Source organism: Actinia tenebrosa, unplaced genomic scaffold, assembly GCF_029948245.1.
Source record: "Actinia tenebrosa isolate PJP-AT-01 unplaced genomic scaffold, QUT_ActTen_1.0 PGA_scaffold8__29_contigs__length_14323225, whole genome shotgun sequence".
In the NCBI taxonomy this organism is placed as follows: Eukaryota; Metazoa; Cnidaria; class Anthozoa; order Actiniaria; family Actiniidae; genus Actinia; species Actinia tenebrosa.
Window position 1 is genome coordinate 9,921,009 of NW_028292585.1, and position 17,505 is coordinate 9,938,513.

Consider the following 17,505-nt stretch of genomic DNA (forward strand, 5'->3'; position numbering starts at 1 on the left):
AAACATGAAAAGTCCCTTGAATCCTAATGGCGCTCTCTCAAGTTAAGTTCGGCATAAAACCGTGAATATACCTTTGGCCGCTAACCTTCATTACTCCATCTAAGTTATTTACGTTAGCGCCTTTAGGCAATTTTTTTAAACAAGAAGAACACATTAAGAAACTATGGTTTCTTTATTCGCTTTTAAGTACATACATATTGAGCATTTGCGGAATTGCCAAGGACAAGTCAAATCCATATCACTTTTAATCAGTAGAGGTCTGTATCAGGCGGTAGCGGTTTCAGACAACATGTTCTTTCATGTAATTGTTCTTTGATTTCCAGTTGAACTGCTCTTCATTTTCACAATATAATTTAGCTGTACTGCAAAAGTCAAGCGTCTTACCCGCCATCTGTAAAATAATAAATATTTAATTTATGTATGAGTATGAGATATCAAAATACCGAGTTTTGCACCTGTTAATTTAGTCACAACCGTAACCGTAGCAACCCTGTTTGGGCTGCCTGTGGAGGGATATGTTCTTGTGAGAACTAGTAATATAAACTCGTTTTTCACTCGCTAAGACTGAAATAGTCAAGTTGAGCAAGACAGTTTAAATATAGTCAGGGTATCTTGTTTACATCTTGTTGGACGTCTTCGTTTGTTCGCTTGTTATGCGGAGTTATTCCCTTAGATCCCATTCTAGATATCAGGGAAAGCTCGCCGGTCTTATTGATTTACATCACTTTACTTTGATTTTTCTGATGTTTCATTTATAACATAAATGGGATAACATATATTTAGGCAGTGTCTAAAAGCGGAGCTCCCGATACGCAAGTCACAGGGAGCCCAAGATTGGGAAAAAAATCTTCAATTATATTTTATATGAGATGAAGATAATTTCTCCCATAATAAAAACCATGCAGTGAAATCGAATCGAAATGCACTACCTTGCTTTCTTTACGCGAGTATACTCTCCCACTTAGGAATTTTGTACACAACTCACCTACACCCCCAGGGGCTAGTGATTAGAATAGAATTTTTTTTAGAACAAATCAAGACTATATATAATGCATTTGTCAATGTCTTGCCCCAGGGGGGGACCCCGGGCATATCTGAGGAATTTGACATTTTGCACTCTTTAAATTGTTAAATTCCCTGCACTAGGGACGGTTACTAATGTCAAATACCCCTTCCCCAGGAGTTGAAATGATGCTACGTTGAAATTCCTCAAACGGATTGCGGTTGTTCGTTATTCGTACGGGAGTCTGTTCAGCGAATATTTACCAACATTTGTCACTCCCGTACGAATTGTAATGTATTTGTGTTTTATTATGTAAGCGTCATATACAATTACAGGTGTCAATCAATGCAAATCTAACATCTCCTTCCTTCTTAGTTATGTATCACTTGTAATAGAAAAATAACTCAAAAATAATGTCTCTGAATGTTCATATCTCTTATGACTGTCCTAATATTGTTCATACATATAACGTTTTGGTGGGCTTCTGTGCCTTGCTGGGTATCAATGTCCTTTGCCTTGTCCTTCTTGCGCCATATTGCTCTTAGCGGGGGTAACTGTCTTGCTTGTCTGGGTTGTGCTGACTGATGGCTGTTCTACTTCTGATGGGCAGACATCTTCTGCTGGTCTTGGTTGAGGGTTGCAGTGATTTTTATCATGCTTCCTTTCTTGGATTTGGTTTGTGTGCCTTCTCCAATAACTTCCAGCGTCTGTTTTGACTTCATACATCAATGGTCCTAGTTGTGTGTTGATGGTTCCATTGAACCACTTGTCTTGTCCTCTGTAATCTCGAACTGTCACTGGTTGTCCATTATCAAACAAGCGTATAGGTGTCTTCTTCTCGAGTACTTTCTTCATTTGTTTCTGCTGCACTGTGCTTTTTACATCTGGCTTCATCAAATCCAGACGGGAACGTATGTTTCGACCAAGTAACATTTTGGCAGGTGTTTCGCTAGTGGTAGCATGAGGTGTGTTGAGGTACATCAGTAGGAAATTTGCTATCTTTTTGTTTAGAGAGGCTGATTCTGATTTCATTGCCTTCATACTCTGTTTGAAGGTTTGCACGAATCTTTCTGCTTGTCCATTTGTTGCAGGATGGAACGGTGCTGATCTAAAATGGTAAATTCCATTGCTCTTCATGAATGTTTGAAATTCCTCTGACGTGAACTGCGCTCCGTTGTCGGAAACGAGCTGCTGTGGTACGCCGTTTCTTGCGAATACTGAGCGTAGTACCTCAATAGTGCTTCTTGTTACTGGCAATCTGCAGTGTGCGTCGACAATAATCGAAAGCTGTTTGTTCATAAATGGTCCAGCAAAATCGATATGGATCCGTTCCCAAGGTGAACTTGGCCATTCCCACGGGTGGATAGGTATGTTTGTTGGGTTGTTTCGTACTTTGTTACAACCAGAACAGGCTTTGGTTATCTTTTCAATTTCGGAGTCGATTCCTGGCCACCAGATGTGACTTCTAGCGAGAGCTTTCATTTTTACTACGCCTAGGTGAGTCGAATGGATGACCTCCAGTACTTGTTTCCTTAGGGTGTCTGGAATGATTACTCGTATTCCCCACATGAGACATCCCTGATACATTGTGGTTTCATCTCGACGATTGTAGTACGCCAGTAGTACCTTGTCGTCTGGCTTATTTGACCATCCAGACATGGGCTGTTCATAGACTCTACTTAAGGTCTTGTCTCTTGTTGTCTCTCGTCTGATTGTTGCGCTTGTCACTGGTAACTGTTCAAACTGGCTTAAGTGGAAAATGTCAACAGCTTCTTCCTTTTGATCCTCTGGGGTTACTTCGAACGGTAGTCTTGAAAGGGCGCCAGCGTTAGTGTGTCGCTTAGTGTTCCTATACTCTATGTCATAAGTATATCGCTGTAGTCTTGTAGCTGTGGTCACTGGTATGCCTTTGGTTGGGCTGAAGATGGTTACTAGTGGTTGATGATCCGTAACCAATGTAAACTGTCTTCCGTAAAGGTAGGTGTGGAATCGTTTGATTCCAAAGATGATTGCTAATGCTTCTTTGTCAATTTGAGAGTAGTTTTTCTCTGCTTTCGTTAAGGTGCGAGAAGCGAATGCTATTGGTCTTTCTTGTCCATCGATGATATGGGATAGAACTGCGCCGACTCCATACGGAGACGCGTCGCATGCTAAGCGGATAGGCTTCTTGGAATCATGATGACACAATACCAAATCTGGCGTGACCATCTCTTTTACCTTATCGAAGGCTTTGTCACATGCTTTCGTCGACTGCCATGCTTTACCTTGTTCCAGTAGCTGGTGGAGTGGTCTCATTACCGAGGCTAGGTCTTGTAGAAATCTGTGGTAATAATTTACGAGGCCAATGAATGCGCGAAGCTGAGTTACGTTCTTGAGTGCTGGAGTGTTACGCACTGCTTTAATCTCTTCTTCTGTCTTGTGTATGCCGTGCTTATCTATCTTGTGTCCACAGTATTCGATCTCATCTTGGAAGAACTGGCATTTGTCTAGGTTGACCTTGAGTTGGTACTGTTGCAGACGGCTCAACACACTTTCCAGATTGTTAAAATGTTCGGTATTATTCCTACCAGTTATTATCATGTCATCTAGGATGCATTGGACTGATGGTATTCCTTGCAGAATCTGTTCCATAGCCCTCTGCCATATTGCTGGTGCAGACGCGATTCCAAACAACATCTCGTTGAATTGGTATAGACCCTTGAGCGTATTCACAGTTAAATACTTCTTTGAGTTTTCTTCCATCTCCATGTGTAGGTAGGCTTGCCTCAAATCGATCTTTGTGAACTTTTCTCCATCTGCTAAAGATGCGAACACATCCTCTATCCTGGGTAACGGGTACTGGTCCACTGCAAACTGGGGATTAACTGTGAGCTTTAATTTTCACAGATTCGTACTTTTCCGTTTTTCTTGAGTACGGGAACTATGGGTGTGGCCCATTCGCTTGTTTCCACTTCGGATATTATTCCCATTTTCTCTAGCTCGTCTAATTCTCGCTCCACCTTTGGTCTCAAGGCATATGGTAGTTTTCTGGCTTTCAGAAATACTGGTTGCGGTTCCTCTTTAATTAATGTCTGAGCTTCCTACGGGAAGTTCACTTTCACTGTCCGACTCGTCTTCGTTATAAGCATTGTTATCGAGGGCGTGTACATTCCGGCGTGTATGGCGGCGTGTTTGTTGTCTGCGTTTAGCTAAACATGCTTTTTCGATATGTCCTTTTTTGTTGAAAAAATAACATGTAGCTTCTTTATGTTTACATGAATTAGATGAGTGACCTGGTTTATCACATCTAAAACACGTATTATCTCTTGGTGTCACGTGATCTCACGGACCAATAAAGTTGTAGTATTTACATGTGCTTTTAGAGAGAGAACCGATTAAAGGCATGGAGTAGTTCAAAATGTATAGTCTCACTCTCTGGTTATAATATCTACTTCACGAGACAACCCCAAGACGTTACATGGCGTCAGAACACATTTAAGAATATTGACGTATACATTTTCAAGCCTTGGAAGGGTGAGAAGAGTTTAGATTCATTCAAAATTCAGTCGAAATGCCCGAGGAAGCGCCCGCTCATGCTGACGTTTCACCGCTACTCTTTACGAGTAACGTACCAATACCGCCTAAAATTCAACTTAAAGGCAATCTAGCGAATTGGAAGCAATGGAAACAGATATAAAATGCCTACGAGCTCACGTGACAAAGCTCAAGGACCAAAGCGATGACTACCGAGTCGCTACATTCATCACATGCATCGGAACGAAAAAATCCAAAGAACGCCGAAAACTATAATGTCGACTTCATCGTAGTACAAGGCGAACAGCAACAACAATGAAGCTATTAAAAGTACGAACCGAGAATATCCTCCATGTAGCTGAACAGGCATCAGTGGAAACCAATCCCCTCACCAAGGAGAGCGTCCTAAAGGAATATGCAGATGTATTTGGAGACGATTTAGGCCGTATGGAAGGGAAAGTTCACTTAGAAACAGACCCAAATATTACGCCAACAGTGAGCCCACCACGACGCGTACCTCTCTCCATCAAGGGCAAACTGAAAGCAGAAATAGACCGCCTGACGGAAAGACGAGTGATAAGTCCAGTAGAAGAACCGACAGACTGGGTATCGAGCATGATAACTGTGTTGAAACCTAACGGAACTGTGCGTCTATGTATTGATCCTCAAAATCTGAACTGCGCACTTGAGAAGCCATTACCCTCTGCCAACCATCGAAGAGTTGCTACCGGAACTAAGCAAAGCCAAAGTCTTCAGTAAAGCTTATCTTAAAGAAGGATTTCTACAAGTTGAGTTAGACGAAGAGTCCAGCATCCTAACAACATTCCAGACACCATGGGGCCATTACAGATATCACCGAATGACCTTTGGCATCGCCCCAGCTCCTGAAATCTTCCAGATGAAACTAGATCAAAACCTCGAAGGCCTCAGCGGAGTCTTCAAGATTGCAGACGACATATTGATAACGGGACAAGAAGATAACGACCAACTAGCAGACCAGAATCACGACCGTAACCTAGAGAATCTTCTACGCAGATGTCGCAAGAAGAACATTAAGCTCAACAGAGATTAGTTTGATTTCAAGAAGGATGAAGTAAGCTTCATCGGTCACCGCCTTACAAAAGAAGGACTCAAGCCAGACCCGAACAAGGTCAATGCCATACTTAACATGAAGAAGCCAGATGACATACCTGTTCTACAGCGTCAACTCGGAATAGTCAAGTACCTATCAAAGTTTCTCAGCGACCTCTCACAAATGAGCGAACCACTCAGACGTTTAACCCACAAGGATGTGCCATGGGAATGGAAAGACGAACAAGAGCGAGCGTTCAGCAATATCAAGAAAGCAGTATCATCAGCATCAGTTCTCAAATACTTTGACTCGTCAAAGCCAACAGAAGGAAGCGGAGATGCATCATCTCAAAGGGACTAGGATTTGTGCTAACACAGAAAGATCATTCAATCAGGTACGCAAGTAGTGCTCACACTCCAGCAGAACAGAACTATTCTCAGATTGAGAAAGAACTTTTAGCACAAGTATTCGGGTTTGAACACAACCACCAATATGTGTATGGTCGAAAGGTCACACTGTACACCGACCACAAACCTCTAGTGTCCATAACAAAGAAACCCTTAACAACAGCACCCAAGAGATTACAGAGCCTGCTGCTACGTTTAATATATATATTTAGGCACTGCCTAAAAGCGGAGCTCCCAATACGGAAGTCACAGGGAGAACAATTTGAATGAAACTGAAAGGTCAAAATAAGACCGGGGAAAAAATCTTCAATTTTTTTTAATTCGAGATGAAGATAATTTCTCCCATAATAAAAACCATGCAGTGAAATCGAATCGAAATGCAGTACACTGTTTTGTTGTTGTTGTTGTTGTTGTTGTTGTTGTTGTTGTTGTTGTTGTTGTTGTTGTTTTTTGCGCGAGTATACTCTCCCACTAAGGAATTTTGTACACAACTCACCACCACCCTCAGGGGCTAGTTTTGTTCTTGGAAGATTTTCTTCGACAAAATTTTCCAAGGCCGACAGTTTTAGGCTTTGAATCTCTTTTACTTTAAGAAAAACGAAAGATAACTACAGATAATCCAATACAATATCAAGTTTAGTGAAATTTACCTCGGATGTCTTTCATTGAAATTTTAAAAGCTGGAGCCCTTTAGGACAAATCAAGACTAAAAAACAGACTTGAAAACTGGTTAAGGCGAGCAGAAAATAAGTTTACTTAATTAATTAGGTCTTTTACAGAACGAGACGAAGTTTACATTCATTTAAACTTGACAAGAACTGAGACAAAATAGAAAATAATTCAAAAGGCAATGCAAAATACAAAATGCCAAATTTGTTGTCAGTATTGTACAAATTGGCGTTTGTAAATGTTTTTGAATATTTTTTAGCTTTTTAAAGTGAAAGACAAGGTCTTTATACAATAACATCTCTCAACAACACAAATTTAAGCTCATTTTTATAATCATACTTGCTCGAACAGCTTATTAAACAGTTGAATATTTGGTGTAAATTTATATTTCATTCAATTATTAAATAAATTATCTGTGGAAAGATATAAAATTATAAAATCTTTGTTTTGCCGGCTGCATTTTTCTTGAGCGAAAAACATACGATAGTTGGTTAAAAACAACCGAATTGTTAAAGATTTACAAAGCTACATAAATAGCGAATATTTGTTTGTTATTGTTATATGCTCTCTGTGTTATATTTCCTCCAGCATTAAAATAAAATCAAACCTATCTATAGAAATATAAAATGTTTTGAGAGAAAGTCTTTGATTTGTCAAGGTTCGCCGAGAAAAATGCTTGTCAAAAAAAATTATATATACGATTGTTTGCTAAAAAAACACACACCTGAATTCTTGAAGAACACTTCTTGATCCATCTTTGACTACATGAAAGTTTTTTTTAAATTGTTTTTGGTCTATAGCTTGTCATAAAGCGATTTTTTTCTGTGCATTTGAGAGCCGCATTTGTGAGTAGTTTTGCTTTGACATCAAGCGGGATTCCTGTGTTGTGTACACGGATGGACCGGCGGACGGACGGACGGACGGACGGACGGACGGACGGACGGACGGACGGACGGACGGACGGAAGTGACGTCAGCCAAGCCATGATAAATCAACTCGATGGTTTACCATTTTTTCTTAAGTATGGGGCTCCGCTAAAACATTACGATGTCGAGATCAAGTACACCCCAGGACGTCAAATGCACCTGGCGGATACTCTATCAAGAGCCTACTTTAGATACCACAGGAGATCAGATCAGTATAACCGAAGTTCTGTCTCCAGATACTGCGGGAGTATTTACAGACCACTCCCATCATCAATTACGAGTTCCATGCATTCATTAAAGGCCTGGCAAAATCTCACAAATTTGTGTACAACTATCGCAATGGAGACTTCAAAGGTCTACGCAAGGCCCTTTTGACGGCTAACCTTTCTTCAACCATAGATCATGATGATATAAACACCGATTGGCTTGCCTGGAAGGAAACTTTTCTTGCAACCGTCTCTAAATACATACCAACTAAGAGACTCAAGGGACGCAACCCTGTGCCGTGGATCAACGGAGCCATAGTAAATCTGATCAAGAAGAAAGACACTGTAAGAAAAAAACTCAAGAGATATCCTACGAGTAATCTTCTAAAACAGAGGTTCTCATCCTTGCGAGCACAAGTAAAGCACATGATAAGGAACAGTCGAGAGTAATTCTTTGGTTCCCTTGAGGCAGATTTGTACAATAATCCAAAGCGCTTCTGGTCTATCTTAAAGACGAAATCTAAATCACGCTCGATTCCTGATCGCATCAGCATGGAAAGAATCACAAGTACAAATGACCAAGCTACACACGATCAAGCTCTTCGATGTTCAGCTGACACGCCTGTGGAGATTGCCAACCTATTCAACACGTACTTTGCATCAGTCTACTCGCATGGTGAACCTACCGTGATATCAAACAGCGCAGTTCCTGAACCTACAACAGGTCAACTAACGCTTGAAATCAGTGAAGTTCAAAATGTGCTAGAATTTCTAGATGTCACAAAAGCAACCGGACCAGATGGCATTCCAGCAAAACTGCTCAAGGAGACTGCTTCTTTAATTGCACCATCCCTCTGCAAGCTATTCAATAAATCCCTCAATACTGGTGTCTTCCCGCAGGAGTGGAAAAAAGCGAACATTGTACCTGTATTCAAAAAAGGTGATCCCGAGCATGCAGAGAACTATCGACCTATATCTCTGCTTTCTCTGGTGTCAAAAACCCTAGAACGATGTGTCCTCAACAACATCAAAGATCAGCTGTACAGTGTGATCAACACTTGTCAGCATGGATTCCTAAGCGGAAAATCCTGCACCTCCAACCTCCTTGAAGTCTTGGATCACATCGGATCATTGCTAGACAACGGCGAACAGATTGATGTGGTTTATATGGACATGTCCAAAGCCTTTGACAAAGTCAGTCACAGACGTTTGTTGCATAAATTGCGCGAGTCTGGTTATGGTGGCACCTTTCTACAGTGGTTCAATTCGTACTTAATGGACCGCCACCAGCGTGTTACTGTGGCCGGAGCTACATCAGATCCCCTGCCTGTCGGTTCCGGGGTTCCTCAAGGCTCTATTTTGGGACCAGCTTTGTTCCTTCTGTTCGTGAACGATCTCCCAGAAGTAGTCGAGTCCAGCAACGTTGCCATGTATGCTGATGATACAAAAATCTACAAAAATATCAAGTCTCTTCAAGATGCTGCTTCGCTACAGACCGATTTAAACAGCCTGCACGCTTGATCTTCGTCATCTGGTCTCACGTTCAATGAGACTAAATGTAAGGCGCAAAGAATAACAAGAAAAATCAGACCCGTGGAATCTACCTACAGTCTCAAGAACTCTGAACTCGTATCCGTCAAAGCTGAACGCGATTTGGGTGTCTGGGTATCCAACAACTTGACTTGGAACAAGCAGGTACTGGAACAAACAGCTAGAGCTAACAAACTGCTGGGCTACGTCAGAAGAAACACTCGATACATCGAAAGTTTTTTCGTGAGACGAACGCTGTATCTTACTCTCGTTCGTGCTCACTTTGGATATACATCACAAATATGGGCACCACAGTCTATTGAACTAATATCAAGAGTTGAGAGAACACAACGACGTGCCACAAGATACATTCTCAAACTGCCATTCTCATCCACCGTCTCTTACAGTTCGAGATTGAAAACTCTGTCTTTACTACCAATAGCTTACTGGCATGAATATTTTGATATGATTTTTTTCTTTAAACCAACGCACAACCTGATACACGTGAAGCCTAATCTACTACCTGTTCCTCGACGTACACGACCAACAAGATCATCAAACAGAAATGTGGTCAAGTACGCAGTACGTCAGTGCAAGACCTCTACGTACCAGAAATCCTATCTCATCAGGACAACTAGAATATGGAACGCTCTCGCTGATGAACTAAATCTGAACATGGACAAACTCAACACATTTAAACGCGCCATGTTAAGTTACTACGTAACGTCACTGGACAGTTACAACTGTTACGACCCACGTACTTTTAAAACAGTTTGTTTAAAATGTAACTCTTGCAGAAGCCTCACTCTTGCTACCTCCTGTTGTTAGTTATTTGATTCAAATGTGCCAATATATCTACTTAAATTATCTTTATGCACTAAGTTTCATTTAAGACATTATTTGGACCTGCAGTAATTGGCTTAACGCTGTTGCGGTCACCCTGTCATATATATCACAGTATTTTTTCCAGTTATTATATTTCCAGTTTAATATATGGCGAAACTAATAAATAGATAACTAAAGACGATTCATCCAGATCAGAAGTCGAGAAAGAAGTCGAAAGCATTCACGCGGTAGACTATCTAGCGATATCGGAACTGCAACTCAACGAAATCAAGTCAGCAACCGAGAAAGACAGCACGCTCAAGTTACTAAAAGATTTTATCTTGAGAGGATGGCCAGATGCCAGAAATGCTGTTCCTGCAAACGTACAGCCCTACTTCAACTTTCTAGACGAATTAGCTGTCCAGGACGGAATCATCTTCAAGGGGACGAGATGTATCATTCCAACAGCTCTGCGACCGAAGATCAAAGAAAGACTTCACCGCTCCCACATTGGAGTACAAGGTTGTTTGAGAAGAGTGAGAGAAGTAGTGTATTGGCCGTCAATGAACCAAGAAATCACAGACTACATCGAACAGTGCGAAGACTGCAACACATTTGCCGCACAACAGCAGAAAGAACCACTCATAGTACACGATGTTCCTCAGCGCCCCTGGCAGAAGATTGGCTGTGATATTTTTACTGTCGATCAGAAGGACTATCTATGAACTGTCGACTATTACTCAGGATACTTCGAAGTAGATAAGCTGGATAGGAAGACAGCCAAGCCAATCATCACAAGACTCAAACGTCACTTCTCTACACACGGAATCCCAAGTGAATTCTACAGTGACAACGGTCCACCGTTTGACTCCCAAGAGTTCAGAGAATTCTCAAGGGAATATGAATTCACTCCCATCACAAGCTCACCCAACTACCCTCAAAGCAACGGACGGGTAGAGAACGCCGTCAAAAATAAAACTAAATATATTATTTCATCCCATCGTGGATATTTTTATTTTTAAATGGGACACGAATCTATTTACAGGTCGATTTTTAAGAAGAGAAAAAAACTCGGAAAATCGAATGAAAACCCTCGTGACAAGGGGCGGAACACAACACGTCAAACACACTCTATTCACTTGCGGCGTCCGCAGGGCTGGGAAAAAGGACCGGGGATGCTTGTCGTATCTCTTAGGGCTAAAAATTCGCGATTCGGTATCTTTTAGAATGTTAAATGCGAATTATTGAAAATCAGCATTTTCTGGAATCTCTTAGGGTGTCGGAAAAGGAGAGAAGCGCGCATCGATATGGCTTATCCTAGGCGCTTTTTATATAAAATTTAATATTAATTGTTGTGGTATTTCTTAGGGGTTAAAAATCATTCAGCCACGCCCTTTTTTAAAGACATCCGGTATCTTTAAGGGGTCTTTTTGAAAATTTCCGACGAGCATCCCCGGTACTTTTTTCACGGATTCCACCCCCCCCCCCCCCCCCCCATTTCAGACGCTAGTCCTTCGTCGGAGTAAAAGAGGAAAGGTGACATCACTAATTCAGATTTATTTTCTTCAGTAAATTCGCGGGGGAAGGGAAAAATCCTCTGGAGCCCAGCTAGGGTAATTCAGTATTGTAAAAAGAAAGATAGTTATAAAAGAAACAATTTTACTAAAGAAAACAACGACATAAAACCACGTTTACTTAATAAAAAAAATGTTTTTCAACGAACTAGTTTTTTATTGCGTTTTATATATTTTATTCTTAGAAAATATAGTCTTCATAAGTGCTTTCTAATAGTGCAACAATTTATAAACATTTCACGTTAATCACTAGCGGGTGAGACACACCTAATTAACGTACTTCCCATGTACCATTTTGGTCTGTAATGGTTATCACTCAAACATATATGTTTTATGAAAGAAATATAAAATACATGGCTGCTTAAATAGTTACTAATAATCTTTACGATTATATGAATGTACGGATGAACAAACACAAATTCACAAAATTGTTTAAAGTTTTAAATTCCAAACATTAAGGACCGATATTTCAGACCTGCAGGTTGGCAGACTAAGTGTTTGACAAACTATCGTTTAATAATCAAACTCTTTCACGTCAGGCTTAATAAGATAAAAGTTAGCGAGAAGTTAGAAAAGCTTCAGATATCGTTTCTTTGAATGCATATTAATTTAGTTTAATATTAATGCAAATATTTACCTTATATTCACGTCGGCCAGAATTAGGAACGGGCTTTGGTGTTTTGGCAAGAACATGCATATGAAGAGAAGTCACTTTTTTCGCCAGCGCAAGTGCAACAACTACAGCGAATACGAAAGCAATATTTTTCATTCTTTAGCCGTTTTCCGTAATCCTTGTAGCGTTTTGCTTTGGTTGGAACCTATAGACACGGCCTGTGAGTAAAACTGCAAAACAAATGTAACAATGTGATCTTTTATAGGATTATACTGGGGTTTTGAACGCCCTCTGCCGATGTGGTATCTTTTGCAGCGGATATTGATAAATCATTGCCGAATTTCACCTGCTTCTTTCTTCCTATTGGCAATATTCCTGTGTGAATATCTCGTGGGCACTATGACAGGAGACCCTTGACACTCAATATTATCTGCAAGATGAACTTTGATAGCTTAGTTGCTTTTTTTGATATTTGATGACTTAGTGATTTGACTGAGCTAATCAAACCGATGATAGTAATCTAACGGCAGCATTTCCATTTGATACCCCCTGGATTTAAGGAAGCAGTGAAATTTGAATAATATTGTTGTAGGCCTATGGTATTCTGTAAAGCTTGATCACAATGAGAAAAAAATATAATTAAGCCTGAATGCATGTATATATATTTTTTAAAAACACGAGTAGTTCATTTATGGAAAGTTTCAATTAAGTCCAAAATACATTAGTGATTTCAAATGAGGATGTTTAAACAAAAACTTGATAAGATAAACGAGTGTTTAGGAGCCTGTCTAAGTTTCGTGGTTGTTCTTGGACAAACTGAGTTAGCCGGCCCGGATTTTTATTTAGTAATATTAATAAGAATTAATAATTAATAATAGGTTGAAAGAAATGCCTAACCATGATTCAGTAAACTGACTTTACGTATACTGTATCGACAATTATACAAATAAACGATCAGTGCCATCCCACACTTCTATCTCAAATCTCATCCGATAGAAGCTAGCTAGCGATCATGCCACCTCCGACCTCGCCCACACTGCAAGTAAAGTAAACGCCTGCAGCTCATATGACATGGTGGGCAGCAAAACTGTAGGACGTTGCACAGTTTGCACCCCCTAGGGGTAGCTGTTCTGGTCTCTTTCATTATTACTGACGTAATGCCTTGCATGTAAATAAAACAAATTCAATGGTCCACTATAGTTGTCCCGAATTATCTTTAATGATGATCATAACTTATGATTAGCCTTATATCAAAAAAAAAAACAAAACAAACAAACATTCATCAATTCACTTTAGCCAAAAACGTGGGTCACGTGGTACCACTGCCGTTAACATTTGTCGGACACACCACAGTTTGTAGATAAAAATGAATAAAGATTGAAACACTTTTCACGGGCAGTCAAATGTTAGTCTCACGTCATGTTACAGGATTCATTCTTGGATTCGACATAATTAGACAAATAAATGTGAAAGATTACCGAGTAGGGAGAGCGCGGACGGGACTCTAAGTCCCAGCCAGTGTATCACTTAGTTAACGTTTTACTTTCTGCTTCACCCCTTATCACTGCCATTAGCACTTTGTTTACTGTGCATGAAATTCATCTTCATTTAATTTCCTCTATATTATGGCCTGCAACACCTCCCAAAAATCTTAGAATGTATTTCTTAATGGTAGACTGTGCGGTCTTAAATAAACAGACCCAACAAGCAGATAGACATTTTTTTATTTGGAATTCTGCACTTTAGTGTACCTAAATGCAGTATATATGTTAGAACAACATTATGCAGGATTAGTTTAATTCCTCTGACGAGGATTTTTATCATTCCCCAGCCAAATTTGTTTTCCAATATCCTCGAATCTTGTTTTGTTGGCACCAAAGGGGTCAGGTTGTAGTGTGGAAGTGAAATTTTCCTTCAGCCGCATACGGCTTCTTAAATTATATGGTCATCGTTTTTTGTTTTTTTCTTTCGTTTCGTTTCGTTTCGTTTCGTTTTGTTTCGTTTTGTTTTGTTTTGTTTTGTTTTGTTTTTGGACTAACTTCTTGTTTGACTAGATTAAGCCAAAATTTGATGCATCTTTAGGCTAGCCGTTAATTTAAAGATGCATCAAATAATGGCTTAATCAAGTCTGCAGCTTTGTGGGTGAACCGCTCTGCAGGGCAGGCAGGCCGAGTTTGTTGCATACTTTTTTTCCTAATTCAAGTAACATTTTGCAGGATTTATGAAAAGTTAACACGTACCACCTACATTTGGTGGCCCGCATCTCGTGGCCCAACACGCATCTGATGGCCACTTGTTGGCCATAACGTCTGAACGAAGCATGCTATGGTAATGAAACATTGTAACGTTGGTGAGACTTGTGTTATCAATCATCTTACCACGTGATATGTCGTGACTTCACATATCACGTGACTTACGAACCAAACAATATCGTCGAATTTTTTGATTAATCATTACAATGAATGCTATGGTAACGAAACTTGGTAAGATCGGCGAACCTCTGTTGTGAGTCACCTGACCACGTAATGTTATGTGACGTCACATACCACTTGCCATACGAACAAAATCGGTATCGTTAATTTTTGTGATTAGTCATTACAATAAATTCTATACGCTAACGAAACTTGGTAAGATGGGTGGGACTCGCGTTTTGAGTCATCTGACCAGGTGATATGAGGTAACGTCACATACCACGTGACATATGAATAAAATAGTATCGTGGACGTTTTGGGAATAGTCATTATAATGAATGCTATGGGAAAAAGTCTTGGTAGTATGTGTGATCCTTGTGTTGTCAATCATCTTACCGCGTGATATGTCGTGACGTCAAATAGCACGACGAACCAAACATTATTGTCAAATTTTGTGTTTATTCAAGACTTACGAACAATTGCATCTAATCATTTCATCAAATGAATTAATTTAACTTAGTTTTAACTAAACTAGCTTGAAACATGCCTCTGGTGGCCCCACCTCCCTCTGGTGTAGTCACATATCACGTGACTTAGAAGAACAACACTACCGTCTGCTAGTGACTTTTTACACTACATGATTATGAACTGAAATTTGAAAGCTTACTTGCCTAAATAACACGCCAATCTTTTTTTAAAACTATACTTGCTTAGGCCTCAATTGTCTTTTGAAGACTTTTATGGGCATTACCCGTTCTCACTGAGTCGGAGCTGTTTCACTCCCTCGTGTTGGGGCGCTACTTGATTTAAAAACTACACTGTTACTCCGTTGTCAAAAACTTTTAATTTTCTGGACGATGTGAACTTGGCTTAAGGTCAAGTTAGGTAGGTGAGTGTCAACTTAAAATTATAACGATTACAAAATATGTGAAAATTTGTCTTAAACATTTCTATAAAATCAAAGTATAAACGATTGAATACTTACAAAATCTGTAGGGGATTCTGACGGAGTAAATTATGTATATGTTTCTCGTAAATCGAACTTAGAATCACAGCTTAGAAAACTGATCGCTAATCTTTTCTATCTCCTCGTGGTTTTTTTTTCCGGGCTCTCTCTTCTCACATTTCCCCTAGGGGGTTACGGTAGGGAATTTTGTCATAGTGCAATGCAGGAGCCGAATGGTTCCAGATGATGCCGAAAAGTTCTCTCGTGGAAATGGCGGGCTCGATGCAAAATATGCAACGATCCCTCAAGAGACTTCGTTCAAACGCACCAGAGAGACAAGCCTCTGATCCAAAGCGGAAAAAATAAACCTCTTCAAAGGACATCAGCTCCTCGGAAAAAGACTCAGATAAAGACCTCGAGGCGCTTTATGACAACTATCCAGATCAGCAAAATGTTCATCACGAACAAACAGACAACAATGACCCATTGTTGTCAGAGATTGCTAAGGAATTGCTGAACTCAGAGGAAACGGGGCCTGCTATTGATAAAAAAATTGCGGAAATCATAAGCAAACACTGGTCTGAAAAAAAATGCCAGACTCAAAATTGATAGATAAGTACAGGAAATATTTGCCCCCGTCGAACTGTGAGACTCTCACAACACCTCGTGTGAATCCCGGGACAAGCTGAGCCACTCAGTAAAACAACATGACCTCAGGTTGAGCTCGACGCAAAAAACGCTGACTACGATGGGGGCTTTGTTGTGCAAATCGACCGAGATGCTGATTAATGTAAAGAAAAAAATACAGTCGAAGTCAGACTCTGACCTAAAAACTTTAATAAAAATGAATGCCGACCCAGTTGCCCTTCTAGGTCATGTTCACATTGAAATGTCTCACCGCCGAAGGGAATCCATGAAACCTCTCCTAAACAAAGACAGTGCAGGGCTATGTGCCTCACACGTACTTGCAACGACTTTTTTGTTTGGAAATTTCCTCCGGACTCAGCTCAATAGCATTAGGGCTTCGAACAGGATAGGAGGTGCAGTAGAAAACCGCCAAAACCGTGGGAATAATTACCGGGGAATTTCCCGCGCAACTCTGACAGGCGTGGAAGGCGGCCTTTTTTATCGAAGAACCGTCAGTGGTTTTCGTTATTTCGACTCTGCCCTGAATATGAATGTGCATGTCGAAAGCTTGGCAAATACGACAGGAAATTGAATTTAAGTACGGCTACGTCCCCAGAAATCTGGGACATTTGAGCCCGCGCACATTGAGCAGTTAGACATCGAGCCCTTTAAATATGGACGCTCAAATTTATAGAAAATGTACGGGAATTATTTCTAAAATAATGATTTCTTACGAAGAGAAACGTTTGAGCTTTTTCGGTGACCTCGTGTTAAGATATTAAGTTCTAAAAGTACCTTATTCTTATCATTTCAGCATTCGAGCATGTTAACCTGGTTCCATCGACAAAAATTTTTGATAATAATAATAATAATAATAATAATAATAATAATAATAATAGATGGAGATTTATACAAAATGTACCCTAATTTTTTACCTACAGTCAAGGTTTTTTTGCTAACGAACGTATTTCGGTGACCTAACTTTAGAAACTTCGAATAAACCTCGTTCGAATTACGCTGTTTTTTAGCTAAAAAAGTACCTTTAAGTTGGTTCCTTCGGCCTCCGAAATCCATGTTCAACGGCGAGTTCCACAGAGAAAGGATTCCGCCATTTTGAAGGGGAAAATGGCCAAATTTTACGAATTCGACCAAAAACAACGACAACATTCATTCCTATCCACCT

The 17,505-nt window shown here is 40.1% G+C and overlaps 1 long non-coding RNA gene and 1 pseudogene across 1 annotated transcript; one reads left to right on the plus strand and one right to left on the minus strand.

The window, feature by feature from the left end:
- Window positions 1-153: 153 nt before the first annotated feature.
- Window positions 154-12,557, minus strand: LOC148905136 (uncharacterized). Its single transcript, XR_016121823.1, has 2 exons — window positions 12,363-12,557; window positions 154-391 (listed from the first exon to the last, which is right to left on the minus strand). It is a non-coding gene; the product is annotated as an uncharacterized LOC148905136 (long non-coding RNA).
- Window positions 12,558-14,796: 2,239 nt separating this feature from the next.
- On the plus strand, window positions 14,797-16,914 carry LOC116305405 (uncharacterized; annotated as a pseudogene).
- The last annotated feature ends 591 nt before the right edge of the window (window positions 16,915-17,505 follow it).